We start from the raw sequence: 18,329 nt of genomic DNA on the forward strand, positions 1-18,329 counted from the left end.
TAACTAGCTAATATTATTTTCTAACTTCAGGCCTAAATTTGGGATTGACTGTTAAAATTGTTCACCTCACCTTTGTAACACCAGGTTTTGTATTGATGATGTCATTCTATTTGTCTCTGGTTCTTTCCATTCATAAATCAAACCTGAATGTTAGCTAGCCTGCTCTTACTGTGTTTCATCAGCTGCAGGTTTGACCACAGGTAGCTTAGCTAACTGCTAACTAATGAATGTTTAGTCCAACAAAGAATGGAGGTTGATAGTCATTCATCCAAAGTCTTTGGTTTCAGATGGAGCCTCAACTGAGACTCCTAGTTCAGAGGATGGGTTTGTTTGCTGTCAGGTTGCCACCTTTCTGGAGGAAGACAGGAGACAAGACAGGACATATTCTTTCACCAGGGGGTCAAAGCAGACATCAGTTCCCACTGATCCTGGATCTGGTCTACATTCCTGCCTGTTAAAAGAAGGTTTTAGTCACTACTGTTGCAGGATGTGCTTGCTGATGGAGAATTGTTGGGTGTTAACTGATGGAAGGACTGAGGTGCTGGACCTGCTCTACTTGTACAGTGTCATGAGATCACTTTTGTTGTGATTTGGCACTAAAAAAATAAAATTGATTTGACTGAAATGGAAACTGTTGGGGGGGGGGGTGTAGCCTCCATAGGTTATGTGTTTGATCTCTGAATTCTGTGTTTGATCTCTGAATTCAGTCTTTGATCTCGGGGTTCTGAGCATTGATCTCCTGCTTCAGTCTTTGATCTCTGATCTTGGAGCTGATCTGGGAGCAGTCCTGATGTTAAATGCTGTGATGAAGGACAGTGTGGTGGTGAAATGGATGAAACATGTCAACATAAAATTAAATTTGAAACTTATTTCAAGCTTTATTTTGTGTTTGATGGCCATTTTTAAAGTCACTAATGATTTGCTTTGACTCCTGGATCCTGTGGTGCCTGATGAGGAGACAACTGGAGCACAAAGTAGGGGAAGAGGTCTGATATGGAACATCAACAGTTGAACGTTGTTGGCAGGACTCGAACCTACGCAGGGAGACCCCAATGGATTTCAAGTCCATCGCCTTAACCACTCGGCCACAACAACCACATTCACACACATTTGTAGGAGACTGAAATTCACCAAATTATCTTTATTCTTAACTTTATTGTTATCATTTTGATGTTCTAGAGGAGACAACATCTGATCTTTGTTAGAGCCACCAGTCAAAGGTTTTCTTTAAAGGCTGCAGCAGCTGAGAATGAGGAATTAATAAGCATCTTAGTGAGGACATTTTGAAACAATGACAGAAAAGATGATATTTTGCCAGCTCTGCTGCTCCAGCCAGTGTTGGACGGTGACTTGGGAATCTTTATTGTTGAATATCAGACTCCACTGGTGAGTGGATGCTGTATAAATTCCATCCATAAATGGAGGTGGATCCTAAAAGGGCTCGTTGACTCAGGAGGATCTCTCCACCCTACAGACTGAGAAGGAACCATCAAAGATGGCAGTTGGAGTTCTGTGGATCTGTCCTGGATTCCTCGTCCTCACGGACCAGAAGTCTGTCTGAAATACTGCACTGATTGATGATCTTTTCATGAATCTGAAAATGCTTCAAAATTTAAGAGGAAAACAAATCTATCTTTTATAATAATTTTCATCATGGGAACGCACGTCTGCTGCGGTTGGTTTTTAAACGAGAGCAGGAAAGGACAGACAACAGAAGGCAAATAAATAGAAGAAAAGACAAAAGAGAGAGAGAGAGAGAATGAGAGGGAGGGAGGGCTCTAGTGGGGCTACTTCCTCCTCCTCTGCTCCAGTTGGTTCCGCCCTGTCTGCTGGTGTCTCCACTGCTGTCACAGAGCGGCTGATTGTCACACCAAGAGACCGCAAGTGTCTCATGTTCAGTGTCTGGCACGGGACTTTGCAAAAGTAGGTAGTTATAGTTACTAGTTACTTCTGCCAAAATGTAACTGAGATAGTACCTGAGTTCCTCCACTCTGAAAGTAACTACTCACCAGGGAAAGTAACTACTGCAAGAAGACAGACATGTCCTCCCTCAAGCCTCAAACAGACCATTGGTCCTGTTTGGTGTTCCAAGTCACACGTCTGGCCTTCTGTTTGAGGGGAGGAAGGTGTGGGGAACCCAACCCCTGGTTTACTGGTAGATTCATCACAGCCGACTTGGCACACACTTTGTTTGTCTCTGACCAAAAGACACAACAGGACCTCAGAGGACCGTACGACTCTTCTTTTCTTTTCACCAGGAGAGAAGTCTTTGTTTTTTGGAAAATGGCCGATTGCAACGGTAAGCAATTTCTTTATGTATTGTTGTCTTTAACTGATGCGATGATAAATTACTAGAGTGCTTTTCAACATTTGAAACCTTTTTTTGTTGAGGAAAAGTCCGGTGAGCCTCTCTGTATGATCATATCATGAACAAATAAATATTTGATTGAGTAAACCACTAAAACTTCTAGCCCATGACCTTTGCTTTCAAACACCCAGATTGACCACGTGGCTTTAGTTTTAGGGGAGGAGGGGTGAGGAACCCCAACCCTGCCTTTGAGCTGCTCTGGCTGTTTGACCTCTGTTCAATGGTGTTGTTATTTCTGCTTCTCTTTGACTGTATGGAACAAAACAAGCTGAGGGCCAGCGAGTGTATTCAGAGATGGAGGCCAGGCAGCTGGAATCTCCACCAGAGGAAGCTTCAGGGTGTGCAGGACCATACCTGGATCATGAAGACGGGTTCATGGATCGGGAACTTTCAGCCAAACTCATGGAGCGTCTAAGAACTGTTGTCTGACTGCTGCTCAATGCTGCCATGAACACACAGTGGACTGATGACTGGTGATGAAGCATTCATGTGAGAGCAACCACACGTGGGGAGGAAATACCTGATGACTATTTTGAAAGAGATCATGAAAACATACGATCCAGGCTTTGGAACAGAAACCTCATCTGCACAATTAGAAAGGACCTGTTCCTGAACCACAGGCTCATCAGTCCTGCTAAGATCACAGGCGCTGCTGAGACACTGTTGGAGACACTGTTGGAGACACTGGCGCAAGCAGGGGTGGCACCAAGAGCGACTGGTGACTGTTGGAAAGTACACAGGTAGGTGACCACTGCTGGAACATTCATGCTGAACAAGCAGGATCTCAAACATTGGTATTCTACTTAGGTGGCGCTACAGAGTTGGATGTACTTTTTTGACTACTCTGACTTTGCCTACATGCAGGAATGCTGCCCAGGCCTGTGCACTGCTAATGGGACTGATGGGTGCCCTCAACCTTGCATGTCCCCCACGACTGTGCTACACTTCTGAAGTGTTTCAAAAACTTCTCTTGGATCTGGATGGACTTCAACTGTCCCCCAAAGTCCACGCATTAAAGGTGAAATTGTCTTGAATGAAGATTTGAAGTGACAAACTTCACAGTGCCAAACCGATGAGGTCAGGTTTGAATGGACGATGTTGCAGTTGAACAAGATTTGAAAGCACTTTGATGAAGCGTTTCAGGAGTTCTTGTCACGCTCACTGACTGTTACACACTGACGCTCACACACTCTCACACACTCACTTTACAGATGTGCGGTACACACACGGTGAAGAGGTTTTTGCTAAGACCATTTTTGTTTTGTTTCTTTAAGAACATTTTTGTTTTGTTTTTTTAACAACATTTTGGTTAGTTTTTTCCTGAAAGTACTTGTAATACATTGATTCTTAAAAATAAATATGTATTTGTACTTTGACTACTCTAAACTGACCGTAGGTATGAATGTGAGTGTGAATGGTTGTTCGTCTCTGTGTGTTGGCCCTGCGATGGACTGGCGACCTGTCCAGGGTGAACCTTGCCTCTCGCCCGTTGACGCTGGGATAGGCTCCAGCCCCCCCCCCCCCCGTGACCCTTAATGTGTAGGAATAAGCGGAAGACAATGGATGGATGGATGTATTTATTTGTACTGTATTTTAGTTGTGTGATCCTCTTCCTGAGCCTGTCTTCCTGGACAGTGAGGACCAACAAGACATCCTTGGTGCCTTTCTGAAGGCAGTACTTCATAGAACACCAACACAACTGAGCTTGACGGATGAAGTGCAGTTCATCTTTGGTGTTCTAGTTCCTGAGGGAGGCCTCACCATGGATATACTTTACAGAGTTTGTCCTTGCAGCAGTCAGTGACTTAATAGAGTCTAACAAAGGGTTGAACCTGAATGAGACAGTCACCCTTCAACATGGGGCCATGGCAGAGTGAACCAAGGACACTACAATGGGGGTGAGAGTGGAGCCATGATGGATTCGCAGTTCATCACCTCCACCATCATGTGGACCACCTGATCACCTCTCCCTCAACCTCTAAATAACTCATTCCCTGACCAGGAATTGAACCCGGGCTGCGGCGGTGAAAGCGCCGAATCCTAGCCACTAGACCATCAGGGACCACACTGAGCTCTCCAACAACAGAGACTATACACAATGACTCAAGAACACAGGACTCTGTGGTCTCAGCTTGAGATGCAGAGGGTCCTCCAAGACCACCAGACACCTCAGCCCCCTAAAGACAGTCCACCCCCAGGATCCTGCCCCCCTCTGCTCCAACTCAGCCATCCATTCATAACTGACTTTGTCTCAGTCTCTTCTCAATGCCAGTCACTGAAACACTGACAATGTGATGGGGGCTTCCTGTCTTTACTGCATTTTCTTCAAGGCTCACTACTGCTACTTCCTACAGTCGTCTCTACTGTGTACTTGTACTACCAGTTGTTATGAGCATCTGTGGATTTCTAAATATTCCAGTCCTCAGTTTGCAACTGTATAGTGATGATGGGTCAGTTTAGAGCTGTCAATCAATGTTAATAATTGATCTTAACATCTGTACATTATTTTAGGAGCACAAATACTTTTACTTCATTCTGAGGATGAGCAGACGTTCAATATAATTCTCATTTCCTGGTCAAAGACTCCTGCTAGTCAGAGAGGATCTGGGCTGGATTGGAAAGCTTCAGAGAGGAAAACCTTCACTCTGGACTGGACTGAGAACGGAGCAGCCTCAGCTTCCTGGAGCCTGACTTGCCTCTGTGGTCTAAGGCTGTGTGGGCTGACATCACAGTGAAACTACTGAGATCACAGAGCCTTTAAGATCACAGGCTGACTTCCTTTTTATCCCTAAAATGAAGAAGAAAAATGTTGTGTCTGTGTTTGTGTTGCTGCATCAGTTAAACAGTGACTCTGACAGAGGGGATGTAGCTCAGTGGTAGAGCGCATGCTTCGCATGTATGAAGCCCCGGGTTCAATCCCCGGCATCTCCAGCTGGTCCTTTGGAGCCTTCATCTTATCAGCTAAATTGATCCATAAATGTGACAACAGTTGATAACAAACTACCAGAAGAGAAACCAGTCTGTTGCGTATCAAAGTATTTGTAGCTGGGTCAGTGTGACTGTGAGCCTTCATAGCCAGCATGAAGGAGCTGGTTTTATCTTTGCTGGGGAAATCCCACACACAGCTGCTCTCAGTTCCAAATGTGTGTGTCCTCACTCCTCCGTCCTCCTGCTGCCCTCAGAATACAGACACAATTCAACCTGGCAAGTTTGGAGCATAGAAGTGCTCCTGAAGAGATGAGTGTCAGCCCACAGCTGGCTGTTCTTACCTGGAACCTCAAGATGAAACTGCTTCCACAGATTGGAAATGAATCTGATGTTGACTTTTGGACAAATCACCTGTTCATCAGTTCATCATCACTTCCATCCATTTTCTACTGCTTATCTTGTTATAGAAAGGAGTCTATCTGCTGTGTGACTGAGGCAGTTACTGTGAGCTGCTGCATGTCTCAGTGTGTGTGTGTGTGTGTGTGTGTGTGTGTGTGTGTGAGTGTGTGTGTGTGTTGTGGCAGGATAGCGCCACACTCCCCACCGTGAGGGGCAGTGTGGCAGACGATAGTGAGTGGTCACCTAGAAGTAGACCTGGTCCGACCCTTCTCCGTCCTTTCCACTTCCTCTCCCTCCTTTACGGAGCCGACAGCCGTGCGTGGTGGCGTCTCGCTGGTCAGCAGATCGGTTACAAACAAAGGTATGCATGCTTGCTCTGCTCCATTATTCAGTGTCATGGGCCCCCTGTTTACTCCAGTTTTGCTCCGTCCAGCGGTGTGGTGTTACTGGGAGCTGGGCTGTCTCCCTTGGGCCAGTGTGTGCGTGGTGCGCTTTCTGTGGGTAAGACGCGTAGTTGTCTGCCTTTCATATCAAGCTGCCGATGATCTGTGGTGTTCTGATTATCCTCTCCCGGCCATCGTTTGTGTAGTCTGGGCTGCGGACTTCCTCCTCCTGCCTCGTCTGACGCCATGATTCTGCTCTCCGGGAGGAAATGTTTATTCTTAGCTTTTGTTATTCTGTAATGACCTTCATCCACATTTTAATTAGGTTAACTTGTTTATTTTGCAGTGCGCAGCCGTCAATTGCTGCTGTGAGCCTCGCTGCTGTTTTGGTTCTTCCTCTTCTCCTCTTCTTCTTCAGTCTGGATTCTTGCTGATTCGGCTCATAACGGCTCTGATCCCAGTAACGGCGGTTAAAGCCGTGCACTACGGCCTTTATAAGAGCCTCAACGTGGGCAAAGAGAGGGCATCCCGACCCTCATCGGCGCTGAGCCATCCCCCTTGGAGACTGGTTTTAATTAGAGGGGCAGACATTTCCTTAATTACTTGAGTTTATTCCTTTTCTATTTGTTATTTCTTTCTTTGAATTATTACTGTTAGTTTTTGTGGGTTACATTTGATTTATTGTTTAGAACCCTTATTATTATTATTATTATTTTGCCTTTTGCTCCCCATTTTGATCATTTGGATTTAAAACAGTTTCTGTTGGGTTATTTGTGGTAGTGATATTTAGTTCGTGTGTGAGGGTTGCCTTGATTTCATGTTTTTGATGGTGTTCTTTTCTTTGACAGGTGTTGAGGGCCCAGAGCGGCAGCGGTCCCCCTGGTGGTGGTTCCTTATTCATGATTATTTTTTGGTTTGCTGTGTCACGGGCGCAGTGTAGTTTTTTTTGGATCCCTCCCCTTTTCGTTTCCGCTGTCGTGGTAAGCCCCAGCCCTGTCCCCTTTTCCTTTCGGTAATTCGTCTTGCACTCCTTATTATATCCATTGGTATTCATTTAGTCTGTTGCTCATTTTAAACTATTTTTCTAATAAAAGTATTTTTATTATTGGAAATCACGGTCCTGTCCTGTTGTATCTCTCGAACTGTGTGCCTTTGTTCAAATGGAAGCCTGGTCATTTTGAAATTTTGTTTATATCCTGGGGTGAAAGCCCCCAGGTGGCGTTGTCGGCAACTGTTCCCCACCACTCGCCTTGCCACACTACGAACCTCAAAATAATGCGACACTGATGTCGTAAGAATTGCTAATGAACACAAAATAATGCTACAGTAATGTAGTAAGAGTTGCTAATAACCTCAAAATAATGCTACATTGATGTAGTAAGAATTGCTAATGAACTCAAAATGATGCTAACAGTAATGGAGTGAAAGTTTCGAATAACCTAAAAATGAATCTGACAGTAATGTAGTAAGAGTTGCTAATAACCTCCAAATAATGCGACAGTGATGTCAGAAGAATTGGTAATGATCTCAAAATGATGCTAACAGTAATGTAGTAAGAATTGCTAATGATCTCAAAATGATGCGACAGTGATGTCGTAAGAATTGATAATAAACTTAAAATGATGCGACAGTGATGTCAGAAGAATTGCTAATGATCTCAAAATGATGCGACAGTGATGTAGGAAGAATTGTTAATGAATACAAAAATGATGCTGACAGTAATGTAGTGATAGTTGCTAATAAACTCAAATTGATGCTGACAGAAATGTAGTAAGAGTTGCTACGATCCTCAAAATAATGCGACAGTGATGTCAGAAGAATTGCTCATGATATCAAAATGATGCTACAGTGATGTCTTAAGAATTGCTAATGATCTCAAAATGATGCGACAGTGATGTCGTAAGAATTGCTAATGATCTCAAAATGATGCGACAGTGATGTAGTAAGAATTGCTAATGATCTCAAAATGATGTGACAGTAATGGATTAAAAATTGCTAATGTACTCATAATGATGCGAAAAGTAATGTAGTGAAAGTTTCGAATAACCTCAAAGTGATGCTGACAGTCATGTAGGAAGAGTTGCTAGTAACCTCTAAAAATGCTACAGTGATGTTGGAAGAATTGCTAATGAACTCAAAATGATGCTAACAGTAATGGAGTGAAAGTTTTGAATAACCTCAAAGTGATGCTGACAGTAATGTAGTAAGTGTTTCGAATAACCTCAAAGTGATGCTGAAAGTCATGTAGTGAGAGTTGTGAATAACCTAAAAATGATGCTGACAATAATGTAGTAAGAGTTGCTAATAACCTCAAAGTGATGCTGACAGTAATGTAGTAAGAGTTGCTACAAACCTCAAAATAATGCTACAGTGATGTCGGAAGAATTGCTAATAACCTCAATATGATGTGACAGAAATGGATTAAGAATTGCTAATGTACTCAAAATGATGCGAACAGAAATGTAGAGAAAGTTTCGAATAACCTCAAAGTGATGCTGACAGTCATGTGGTAAGAGTTGCTCGTAACCTCCAAAAAATGCTACAGTGATGTCGGAAGAATTGCTAATGAACTCAAGATGATGCTAACAGTAATGTAGTGATAGTTGCTAATCAACTCAGTGATGCTTACAGTAATGTAGTAAGTGTTTCGAACAACCTCAAACTGATGCTGACAGTCATGTAGTAAGAGTTGCTATTAACCTATAAATGATGCTAACAGTAATGTAGTGATAGTTGCGAATAAACTCAAAATGATGCTGACAGTAATGTAGGAAGAGTTGCTAATAACCTAAAAATAATGCTACAATGATGTTTTAAAAATTGCTCATGATCTCAAAATGATGCGACAGTGATGTCAGAAGAATTGCTAATGAACTAAAAATGATGCTAACAGTAATGTAGTGGTAGTTGCTAATCAAGTCAGTTATGCTTACAGTAATGTAGTTAGTGTTTCGAACAACCTCAAAGTGATGCTGACAGTCATGGAGTAAGAGTTCCTTCAAACCTCAAAATGATGTGACAGTGATGGATTGAGAATTGCTAATGTACTCAAAATGATGCTAACAGTAATGTAGTGAAAGTTTCGAATAACGTCAAAGTGGTGTTGACAGTAATGTGGTTAGAGTTGCAATAACATAAAAATGATGCTTACAGTAATGTCGTAAGTGTTTCGAACAACCTCAAAGTGATTCTGAAAGTCATGTAGTAAGAGTTGCTACTCACCTCAAAATAATGCAACAGTGATGTCAGAAGAATTTCTGATGATCTCAAAATGATGCGACAGTGATGGAGTAAGAATTGATCATGAACTCAAAATGATGCTGACGGTAATGTAGTCAAAGTTTCGAATAACCTCAAAGTGATGCTGACAGTAATATAGTAAGAGTTGCTACGAACTTCAAAATAATGCGACAGTGATGTCAGAAGAATTGCGAATGATCTCAAAATGATGTGACAGTGATGTCGTAAGAATTGCTAATAAACTAAAAATGATGCTATCAGTAATGGAGTGACAGTTTTGAATAACCTCAAAGTGATGCTGACAGTCATGTAGTAAGAGTTGCTACGAACCTCAAAATAATGCTACAGTGATGTCGTAGGAATTGCTAATGAACTCAAAATGATGCTAACAGTAATGTAGTGATAGTTGCTAATAAACTCAGTGAGGCTTACAGTAATGTAGTAAGTGCTTCGAACAATTTCAAATGATGCTGAAAGTCATGAAGCAAGAGTTGCTACTAACCTCAAAATAATGCTACAGTGATGTCGTAGGAATTGCTAATGAACTCAAAATAATGCTAAAGTAATGTCGGAAGAATTCCTAATGATCTCAAAATGATGCGACAGTGATGTCATAAGAATTGCTAATGAACTCAAAATGATGCTAACAGTAATGTAGTGAAAGTTTAGAATAACCTCAAAGTGATGCTGACAGTAATGTAGGAAGTGTTTCGAACAACCTCAAAGTAATGCTGAAAATCATGTAGCAAGTATTGCTACGAAGCTCCAAATAATGCGACAGTGATATAGTAAGAATTGTTAATAATCTCAAAATGATGAGACAGTGATGTCGTAAGAATTACCAATGAACTCAAAATGATGCAAACAGTAATGTAGTGATAGTTGCTAATGAACTCAAAATGATGCTAACAGTAATGTAGTGATAGTTGCTAATCAACTCAGTGGTGCTTACAGTAATGTAGTAAGTGTTTCAAACAACCTCAAAGTGATGCTGACAGTCATGTAGTAAGAGTTGCTACCAACCTCAAAATAATGCGACAGTGATGTTGGAAGAATTGACAATGATCTCAAAATGATGTGACAGTAATGGATTAAGAATTGCGAATGTACTAAAAAAGATGCGAACAGTAATGTAGTGAAAGTTTCAAATAGCCTCATAGTGATGCTGAAAGTCATGTGTTGAGAGTTGCGAGTAACCTAAAAATGATGCTGACAGTAATGTAGGAAGAGTTGCTAATAACCTCAAAATAATGCGACAATGATGTTTTAAAAATTGCTCATGATCTCAAAATGATGCGACAGTGATGTCGTAAGAATTGTTAATGAACTCAAAATGATGTTAACAGTAATGTAGTGATAGTTGCTAATAAACTCAAAGTGTACTGACAGTAATGTAGTAAGGGTTGCTACGAACCTCAAAATAATGCGACAGTAATGTAGTAAAAGTTGCTACGAACCTCAAAATATTGCGACAGTGATTAAGTAAGAATTGCTAATGAACTCAAAATGATGCTAACAGTAATGGAGTGAAACTTTCGAATAACCTCAAAGTGATGCTGACAGTCATGTAGTAAGTGTTGCTACGAACCTCAAAATAATGCAACAGTAATGTAGAAAGTGTTTTGAACAACCTCAAAGTGATGCTGACAGTCATTTAGTAAGAGTTGCTAATGAACTCAATTTAATGCTACAGTGATGTCGTAAGAATTGCAAATAAATTCAAATTGATGCTAACTGTAATGTAGTGATAGTTGCTAATAAACTCTGATAATTACAGTAATGTAGTAAGAGTTTCGAACAACCTTAAAGTGATGCTGACAGTAATGTAGTCAGAGTTGCTACTAACCTCAAAATAATGCGACAGTGATGTCAGAAGAATTGGTAATGATCTCAAACTGATGTCGTAAGAATTGCTAATGAACTCAAGATGATGCTAACAGTAATGTAGTGATAGTTGCTAATAAACTAGTAATGTAGTAAGAGTTTCGATCAACCTAAAAGTGATGCTGACAGTAATGTAGTAAGAGTTGCTACTAACCTCAAAATAATGCGACAGTGATGTCAGAAGAATTGGTAATGATCTCAAACTGATGTCGTAAGAATTGCTAATGAACTCAAGATGATGCTAACAGTAATGTAGTGATAGTTGCTAATAAACTAGTAATGTAGTAAGAGTTTCGAACAACTTCAAAGTGATGCTGACAGTCATGTAGTTAGAGTTGCTACGAACCTTTAAATAATGCAACAATAATGTAGTAAGAGTTGCTACGAACCTCAACATGATGCGACAGTAATGTAGTAAAAGTTGCTAAGAATCTCAAAATATTGCGACAGTGATGTCGTAAGAATTGCTAATGAACTCAAAATGATGCTAACAGTAATGTAGTGATAGTTGCTAATAAACTCAGTGATGCTTCCAGTAATGTAGTAAGAGTTTCGAACAACCTCAAAGTGATGCTGACAGTCATGTAGTAAGAGTTGCTACTAACCTCAATTTAATGCTTCAGTGATGTTGTAAGAATTGCTAATGAACTCAAAATGATGCTAACAGTAATGGAGTGAAACTTTCGAATAACCTCAAAGTGATGCTGACAATAATGTAGTAAGAGTTGCTACAAACCTCAAAATGATGCGACAGTGATGTCAGAAGAATTGCTAATGATCTCAAAATGATGTGACAGGAATGGAGTTAGAATTGCTAATGTACTCAAAATGATGCTAACAGTATTGTAGTGAAAGTTTCAAATAACCTCATAGTGATGCTGAAAGTCATCTGGTGAGAGTTGCGAGTAACCTAAAAATGATGCTGACAGTAATGTAGGAAGAGTTGCTAATAACCTAAAAATAATGCTACAATGATGTTTTAAAAATTGCTCATGATCTCAAAATGATGCGACAGTGATGTCGTAAGAATTGTTAATGAACTCAAAATGATGTTAACAGTAATGTAGTGATAGTTGCTAATAAACTCAAAGTGATGCTGACAGTAATGTAGTAAGGGTTGCTACGAACCTCGAAATAATGCGACAGTGATGTCAGAAGAATTGCTCAAGATCTCAAAATGATGCGACAGTAATGTAGTAAAAGTTGCTACGAACCTCAAAATATTGTGACAGTGATTAAGTAAGAATTGCTAATGAACTCAAAATGATGCTAACAGTAATGGAGTGAAAGTTTCGAATAACCTCAAAGTGATGCTGACAGTCATGTAGTAAGTGTTGCTACGAACCTCAAAATAATGCAACAGTAATGTAGTAAGTGTTTCGAACAACTTCAAAGTGATGCTGATAGTCATGTAGTAAGAGTTGCTAATGAACTCAATTTAATGCTACAGTGATGTCGTAAGAATTGCTAATAAATTCAAACTGATGCTAACAGTAATGTAGTGATAGTTGCTAATAAACTCTGATAATTACAGTAATGTAGTAAGAGTTTCGAACAACCTTAAAGTGATGCTGACAGTCATGTAGTAAGAGTTGCTACGAACCTTAAAAAATGCAACAGTAAAGTAGAAAGAGTTGCTTCGAACCTCAAAATAATGCGACAGTGATGTCAGAAGAATTGGTAATGATCTCAAACTGATGTCGTAAGAATTGCTAATGAACTCAAGATGATGCTAACAGTAATGTAGTAAGAGTTTTGAACAACCTCAAAGTGATGCTGACAGTCATATAGTAAGTGTTTCGAACAACTTCAAAGTGATAATGACAGTCATGTAGTAAGAGTTGCTAATGAACTCAATTTCATGCTACAGTGATGTCGTAAGAATTGCTAATAAACTCAACCTGATACTAACAGTAATGTAGTGATAGTTGCTAATAAACTCAAAGTGATGCTGACAGTAATGTAGTAAGAGTTGCTACGAACCTTTAAATAATGCAACAATAATGTAGTAAGAGTTGCTACGAACCTCAACATGATGCGACAGTAATGTAGTAAAAGTTGCTAAGAATCTCAAAATATTGCGACAGTGATGTCGTAAGAATTGCTAATGAACTCAAAATGATGCTAACAGTAATGTAGTGATAGTTGCGAATCAACTCAGTGATGCTTACAGTAATGTAGTAAGTGTTTCGAACAACCTCAAAGTGATGCTGACAGTCATGTAGTAAGAGTTGCTACGAACATCAAAATATTGCGACAGTGATGTCAGAAGAATTGCTAAAGATCTCAAAATGATGCGACAGTGATTAAGTAAGACTTGCTAATGAACTCAAAATGATGCTAACAGTAATGGAGTTAAACTTTCGAATAAGCTCAAAGTGATGGTGACAGTCATGTAGTAAGAGTTGCTACGAACCTCAAAATAATGCGACAGTGATGTCAGAAGAATTGCTAAAGATCTCAAAATGATGCGACAGTGATTCAGGAAGAATTGCTAATGAACTCAAAATGATGCTAACAGTAATGGAGTGAACGTTTCGAATAACCTCAAAGTGATGCTGACAGTCATGTACTAAGAGTTGCTACGATCCTCAAAATAATGCGACAGTGATGTCGGAAGAATTGCTAATGATCTCAAAATGATGCGACAGTGATGTCGGAAGAATTGCTAATGAACTCAAAATGATGCTAACAGTAATGTAGTGATAGTTGCTAATGAACTCAAAGTGATGCTGACAGTAATGTAGTAAGTGTTTCGAAAAACCTCAAAGTGATTCTGACAGTCATGCAGGAAGAGTTGCTACGAACCTCAAAATGATGCGACAGTGATGTCAGAAGAATTGCTAATGATCTCAAAATGATGTGACAGGAATGGAGTTAGAATTGCTAATGTACTCAAAATGATGCTAACAGTATTGTAGTGAAAGTTTCAAATAACCTCATAGTGATGCTGAAAGTCATGTGGTGAGAGTTGCGAGTAACCTAAAAATGATGCTGACAGTAATGTAGGAAGAGTTGCTAATAACCTAAAAATAATGCTACAATGATGTTTTAAAAATTGCTCATGATCTCAAAATGATGCGACAGTGATGTCGTAAGAATTGTTAATGAACTCAAAATGATGTTAACAGTAATGTAGTGATAGTTGCTAATAAACTCAAAGTGATGCTGACAGTAATGTAGTAAGGGTTGCTACGAACCTCGAAATAATGCGACAGTGATGTCAGAAGAATTGCTTAAGATCTCAAAATGATGCGACAGTAATGTAGTAAAAGTTGCTACGAACCTCAAAATATTGTGACAGTGATTAAGTAAGAATTGCTAATGAACTCAAAATGATGCTAACAATAATGGAGTGAAAGTTTCGAATAACCTCAAAGTGATGCTGACAGTCATGTAGTAAGTGTTGCTACGAACCTCAAAATAATGCAACAGTAATGTAGTAAGTGTTTCGAACAACTTCAAAGTGATGCTGATAGTCATGTAGTAAGAGTTGCTAATGAACTCAATTTAATGCTACAGTGATGTCGTAAGAATTGCTAATAAATTCAAACTGATGCTAACAGTAATGTAGTGATAGTTGCTAATAAACTCTGATAATTACAGTAATGTAGTAAGAGTTTCGAACAACCTTAAAGTGATGCTGACAGTCATGTAGTAAGAGTTGCTACGAACCTTAAAAAATGCAACAGTAAAGTAGAAAGAGTTGCTTCGAACCTCAAAATAATGCGACAGTGATGTCAGAAGAATTGGTAATGATCTCAAACTGATGTCGTAAGAATTGCTAATGAACTCAAGATGATGCTAACAGTAATGTAGTAAGAGTTTTGAACAACCTCAAAGTGATGCTGACAGTCATATAGTAAGTGTTTCGAACAACTTCAAAGTGATAATGACAGTCATGTAGTAAGAGTTGCTAATGAACTCAATTTCATGCTACAGTGATGTCGTAAGAATTGCTAATAAACTCAACCTGATACTAACAGTAATGTAGTGATAGTTGCTAATAAACTCAAAGTGATGCTGACAGTAATGTAGTAAGAGTTGCTACGAACCTTTAAATAATGCAACAATAATGTAGTAAGAGTTGCTACGAACCTCAACATGATGCGACAGTAATGTAGTAAAAGTTGCTAAGAATCTCAAAATATTGCGACAGTGATGTCGTAAGAATTGCTAATGAACTCAAAATGATGCTAACAGTAATGTAGTGATAGTTGCGAATCAACTCAGTGATGCTTACAGTAATGTAGTAAGTGTTTCGAACAACCTCAAAGTGATGCTGACAGTCATGTAGTAAGAGTTGCTACGAACATCAAAATATTGCGACAGTGATGTCAGAAGAATTGCTAAAGATCTCAAAATGATGCGACAGTGATTAAGTAAGACTTGCTAATGAACTCAAAATGATGCTAACAGTAATGGAGTTAAACTTTCGAATAAGCTCAAAGTGATGGTGACAGTCATGTAGTAAGAGTTGCTACGAACCTCAAAATAATGCGACAGTGATGTCAGAAGAATTGCTAAAGATCTCAAAATGATGCGACAGTGATTCAGGAAGAATTGCTAATGAACTCAAAATGATGCTAACAGTAATGGAGTGAACGTTTCGAATAACCTCAAAGTGATGCTGACAGTCATGTACTAAGAGTTGCTACGATCCTCAAAATAATGCGACAGTGATGTCGGAAGAATTGCTAATGATCTCAAAATGATGCGACAGTGATGTCGGAAGAATTGCTAATGAACTCAAAATGATGCTAACAGTAATGTAGTGATAGTTGCTAATGAACTCAAAGTGATGCTGACAGTAATGTAGTAAGTGTTTCGAAAAACCTCAAAGTGATTCTGACAGTCATGCAGGAAGAGTTGCTACGAACCTCAAAATATTGCGACAGTGATGTCGGAAGAATTGCAAATGAACTCAAAATGATGCTAACAGCAATGTAGTGATAGTTGCTGATCAAGTCAGTGATGCTTACAGTAATGTAGTAAGTGTTTCGAACAACCTCAAAGTGATGCTGACAGTCATGTAGTAAGAGTTGCTACGAACCTCAAAATATTGCGACAGTGATGTCGGAAGAATTGCTAAAGATCTCAAAATGATGCGACGGGGATTCAGTAAGAATTGCTCATGAACTCAAAATGATGCTAAAAGTAATGTAGTAAGTGTTTCGAACAACCTCAAAGTGATGTTGACAGTCATGTAGTAACAGTTGCTTCTAACCTCAAAACGATGCTAAAAGTAATGTAGTGATAGTTGCAAATAAACTCAGTGATGCTTACAGTAATGTAGTAAGAGTTTCGAACAACCTCAAAGTGATGCTGACAGTCATGTAGTAATGGTTGCTATGAACCTTAAAAAATGCAACAGTAAAGTAGTAAGAGTTGCTTCGAACCTCAAAATAATGCGACAGTGATGTCAGAAGAATGGGTAATGATCTCAAACTGATGGGACAGTGATGTAGTAAAAGTTGCTACGAACCTAAAAATATTGCGACAGTGATGTCGGAAGAATTGCTAATGATCTCAAAATGATGCGACAGTGATGTAGTAAGAATTGCAAATGAAATCAAAATGATGCTAACAGTAATGGAGTGAAACTTTCGAATAACCTCAAAGTGATGCTGACAGTCATGTAGTAAGTGTTGCTACGAACCTCAAAATAATGCGACAGTAATGTAGTAAAAGTTGCTACGAACCTCAAAATATTGCGACAGTGATTTCGGAAGAATTGCTAATGAACTCAAAATGATGCTAACAGTAATGTCGTGGTAGTTGCTAATCAACTCAGTGATGCTTAAAGTAATATAGTAAGTGTTTCGAACAACCTCAAAGTGATGGTGAAAGTCATGTAGGAAGAGCTGCTACGAACCTCAAAATAATGCGACAGTGATGTCAGAAGAATTGCTAAAGATCTCAAAATGATGCGACAGTGATTTAGTAAGAATTGCTCATAAACTCAAAATGATGCTAACAGTAATGTAGTGATAGTTGCTAATAAACTCAAAGTGATGCTGACAGTAATGTCGTAAGAGTTGCTACGAACCTTTAAATACTGCAACAATAAAGTAGTAAGAGTTGCTACGAACCTCAAAATAATGTGACAGTGATGTCAGAAGAATTGCTATGATCTCAAAATGATGCGACAGTGATGTAGTAAGAATTGCTAATGAACTCAAAATGATGCTAACAGTAATGGAGTGAAAGTTTCGAATAACCTCAAAGTGATGCTGAAAGTCATGAGGTTTGAGTTGCGAGTAAATAAAAAATGATGCTGAAAGTGATGTCGTAAGAATTGCTACTGAACTCAAAACGATGCTAACAGTAACGTAGTGATAGATGCTAATAAACTCAGTGATGCTAACAGTAATGTAGTGATAGTTGCTAATCAACTCAGTGATGCTGACAGTAATGAAGTAAGTGTTTCGAACAACCTCAAAGTGATGCTGACAGTCATGTAGTAAGAGTTGCTACGAACCTCAAAATAATGCAACAGTAACGTAGTAAAAGTTGCTACGAACCTCAAAATATTGCGACAGTGATGTCGGAAGAATTGCTAAAGATCTCAAAATGATGCGACAGTGATTTAGTAAGAATTGCTAATGTACTCAAAATGATGCTAACAGTAATGGAGTGAACGTTTCGAATAACCTCAAAGTGATGCTGACAGTCATGTACTAAGAGTTGCTACGAACCTCAAAATAATGCGACAGTAATGCAGTAAAAGTTGCTCCGAACCTCAAAATATTGCGACAGTGATGTCGGAAGAATTGCAAATGAACTCAAAATGATGCTAACAGCAATGTCGTGATAGTTGCTGATCAAGTCAGTGATGCTTACAGTAATGTAGTAAGTGTTTCGAACAACCTCAAAGTGATGCTGACAGTCATGTAGTAAGAGTTGCTACGAACCTCAAAATATTGCGACAGTGATGTCGGAAGAATTGCTAAAGATCTCAAAATGATGCGACGGGGATTCAGTAAGAATTGCTCATGAACTCAAAATGATGCTAAAAGTAATGTAGTAAGTGTTTCGAACAACCTCAAAGTGATGTTGACAGTCATGTAGTAACAGTTGCTTCTAACCTCAAAACGATGCTAAAAGTAATGTAGTGATAGTTGCAA

The 18,329-nt window shown here is 39.4% G+C and overlaps 2 non-coding genes and 1 gene segment (V, D, J or C); 1 reads left to right on the forward strand and 2 right to left on the reverse strand.

Annotated features, from left to right (window-relative positions):
- Positions 1 to 18,329, reverse strand: part of LOC147270010 (Ig kappa chain V-III region MOPC 63-like) — a 495,635-nt gene that overhangs the window by 222,795 nt on the left and 254,511 nt on the right.
- trnas-uga (transfer RNA serine (anticodon UGA)) lies at positions 1,014 to 1,095 on the reverse strand. The gene has a single exon. It is a non-coding gene; the product is annotated as a tRNA-Ser (tRNA).
- Positions 5,228 to 5,299, forward strand: trnaa-cgc (transfer RNA alanine (anticodon CGC)). The gene has a single exon. It is a non-coding gene; the product is annotated as a tRNA-Ala (tRNA).

Source organism: Aulostomus chinensis, chromosome 1 (genome assembly GCF_037954235.1).
Source record: "Aulostomus chinensis isolate RoL2024-O1b breed Wild chromosome 1, RoL_Achi_v1.0, whole genome shotgun sequence".
Taxonomy (NCBI): domain Eukaryota; kingdom Metazoa; phylum Chordata; class Actinopteri; order Syngnathiformes; family Aulostomidae; genus Aulostomus; species Aulostomus chinensis.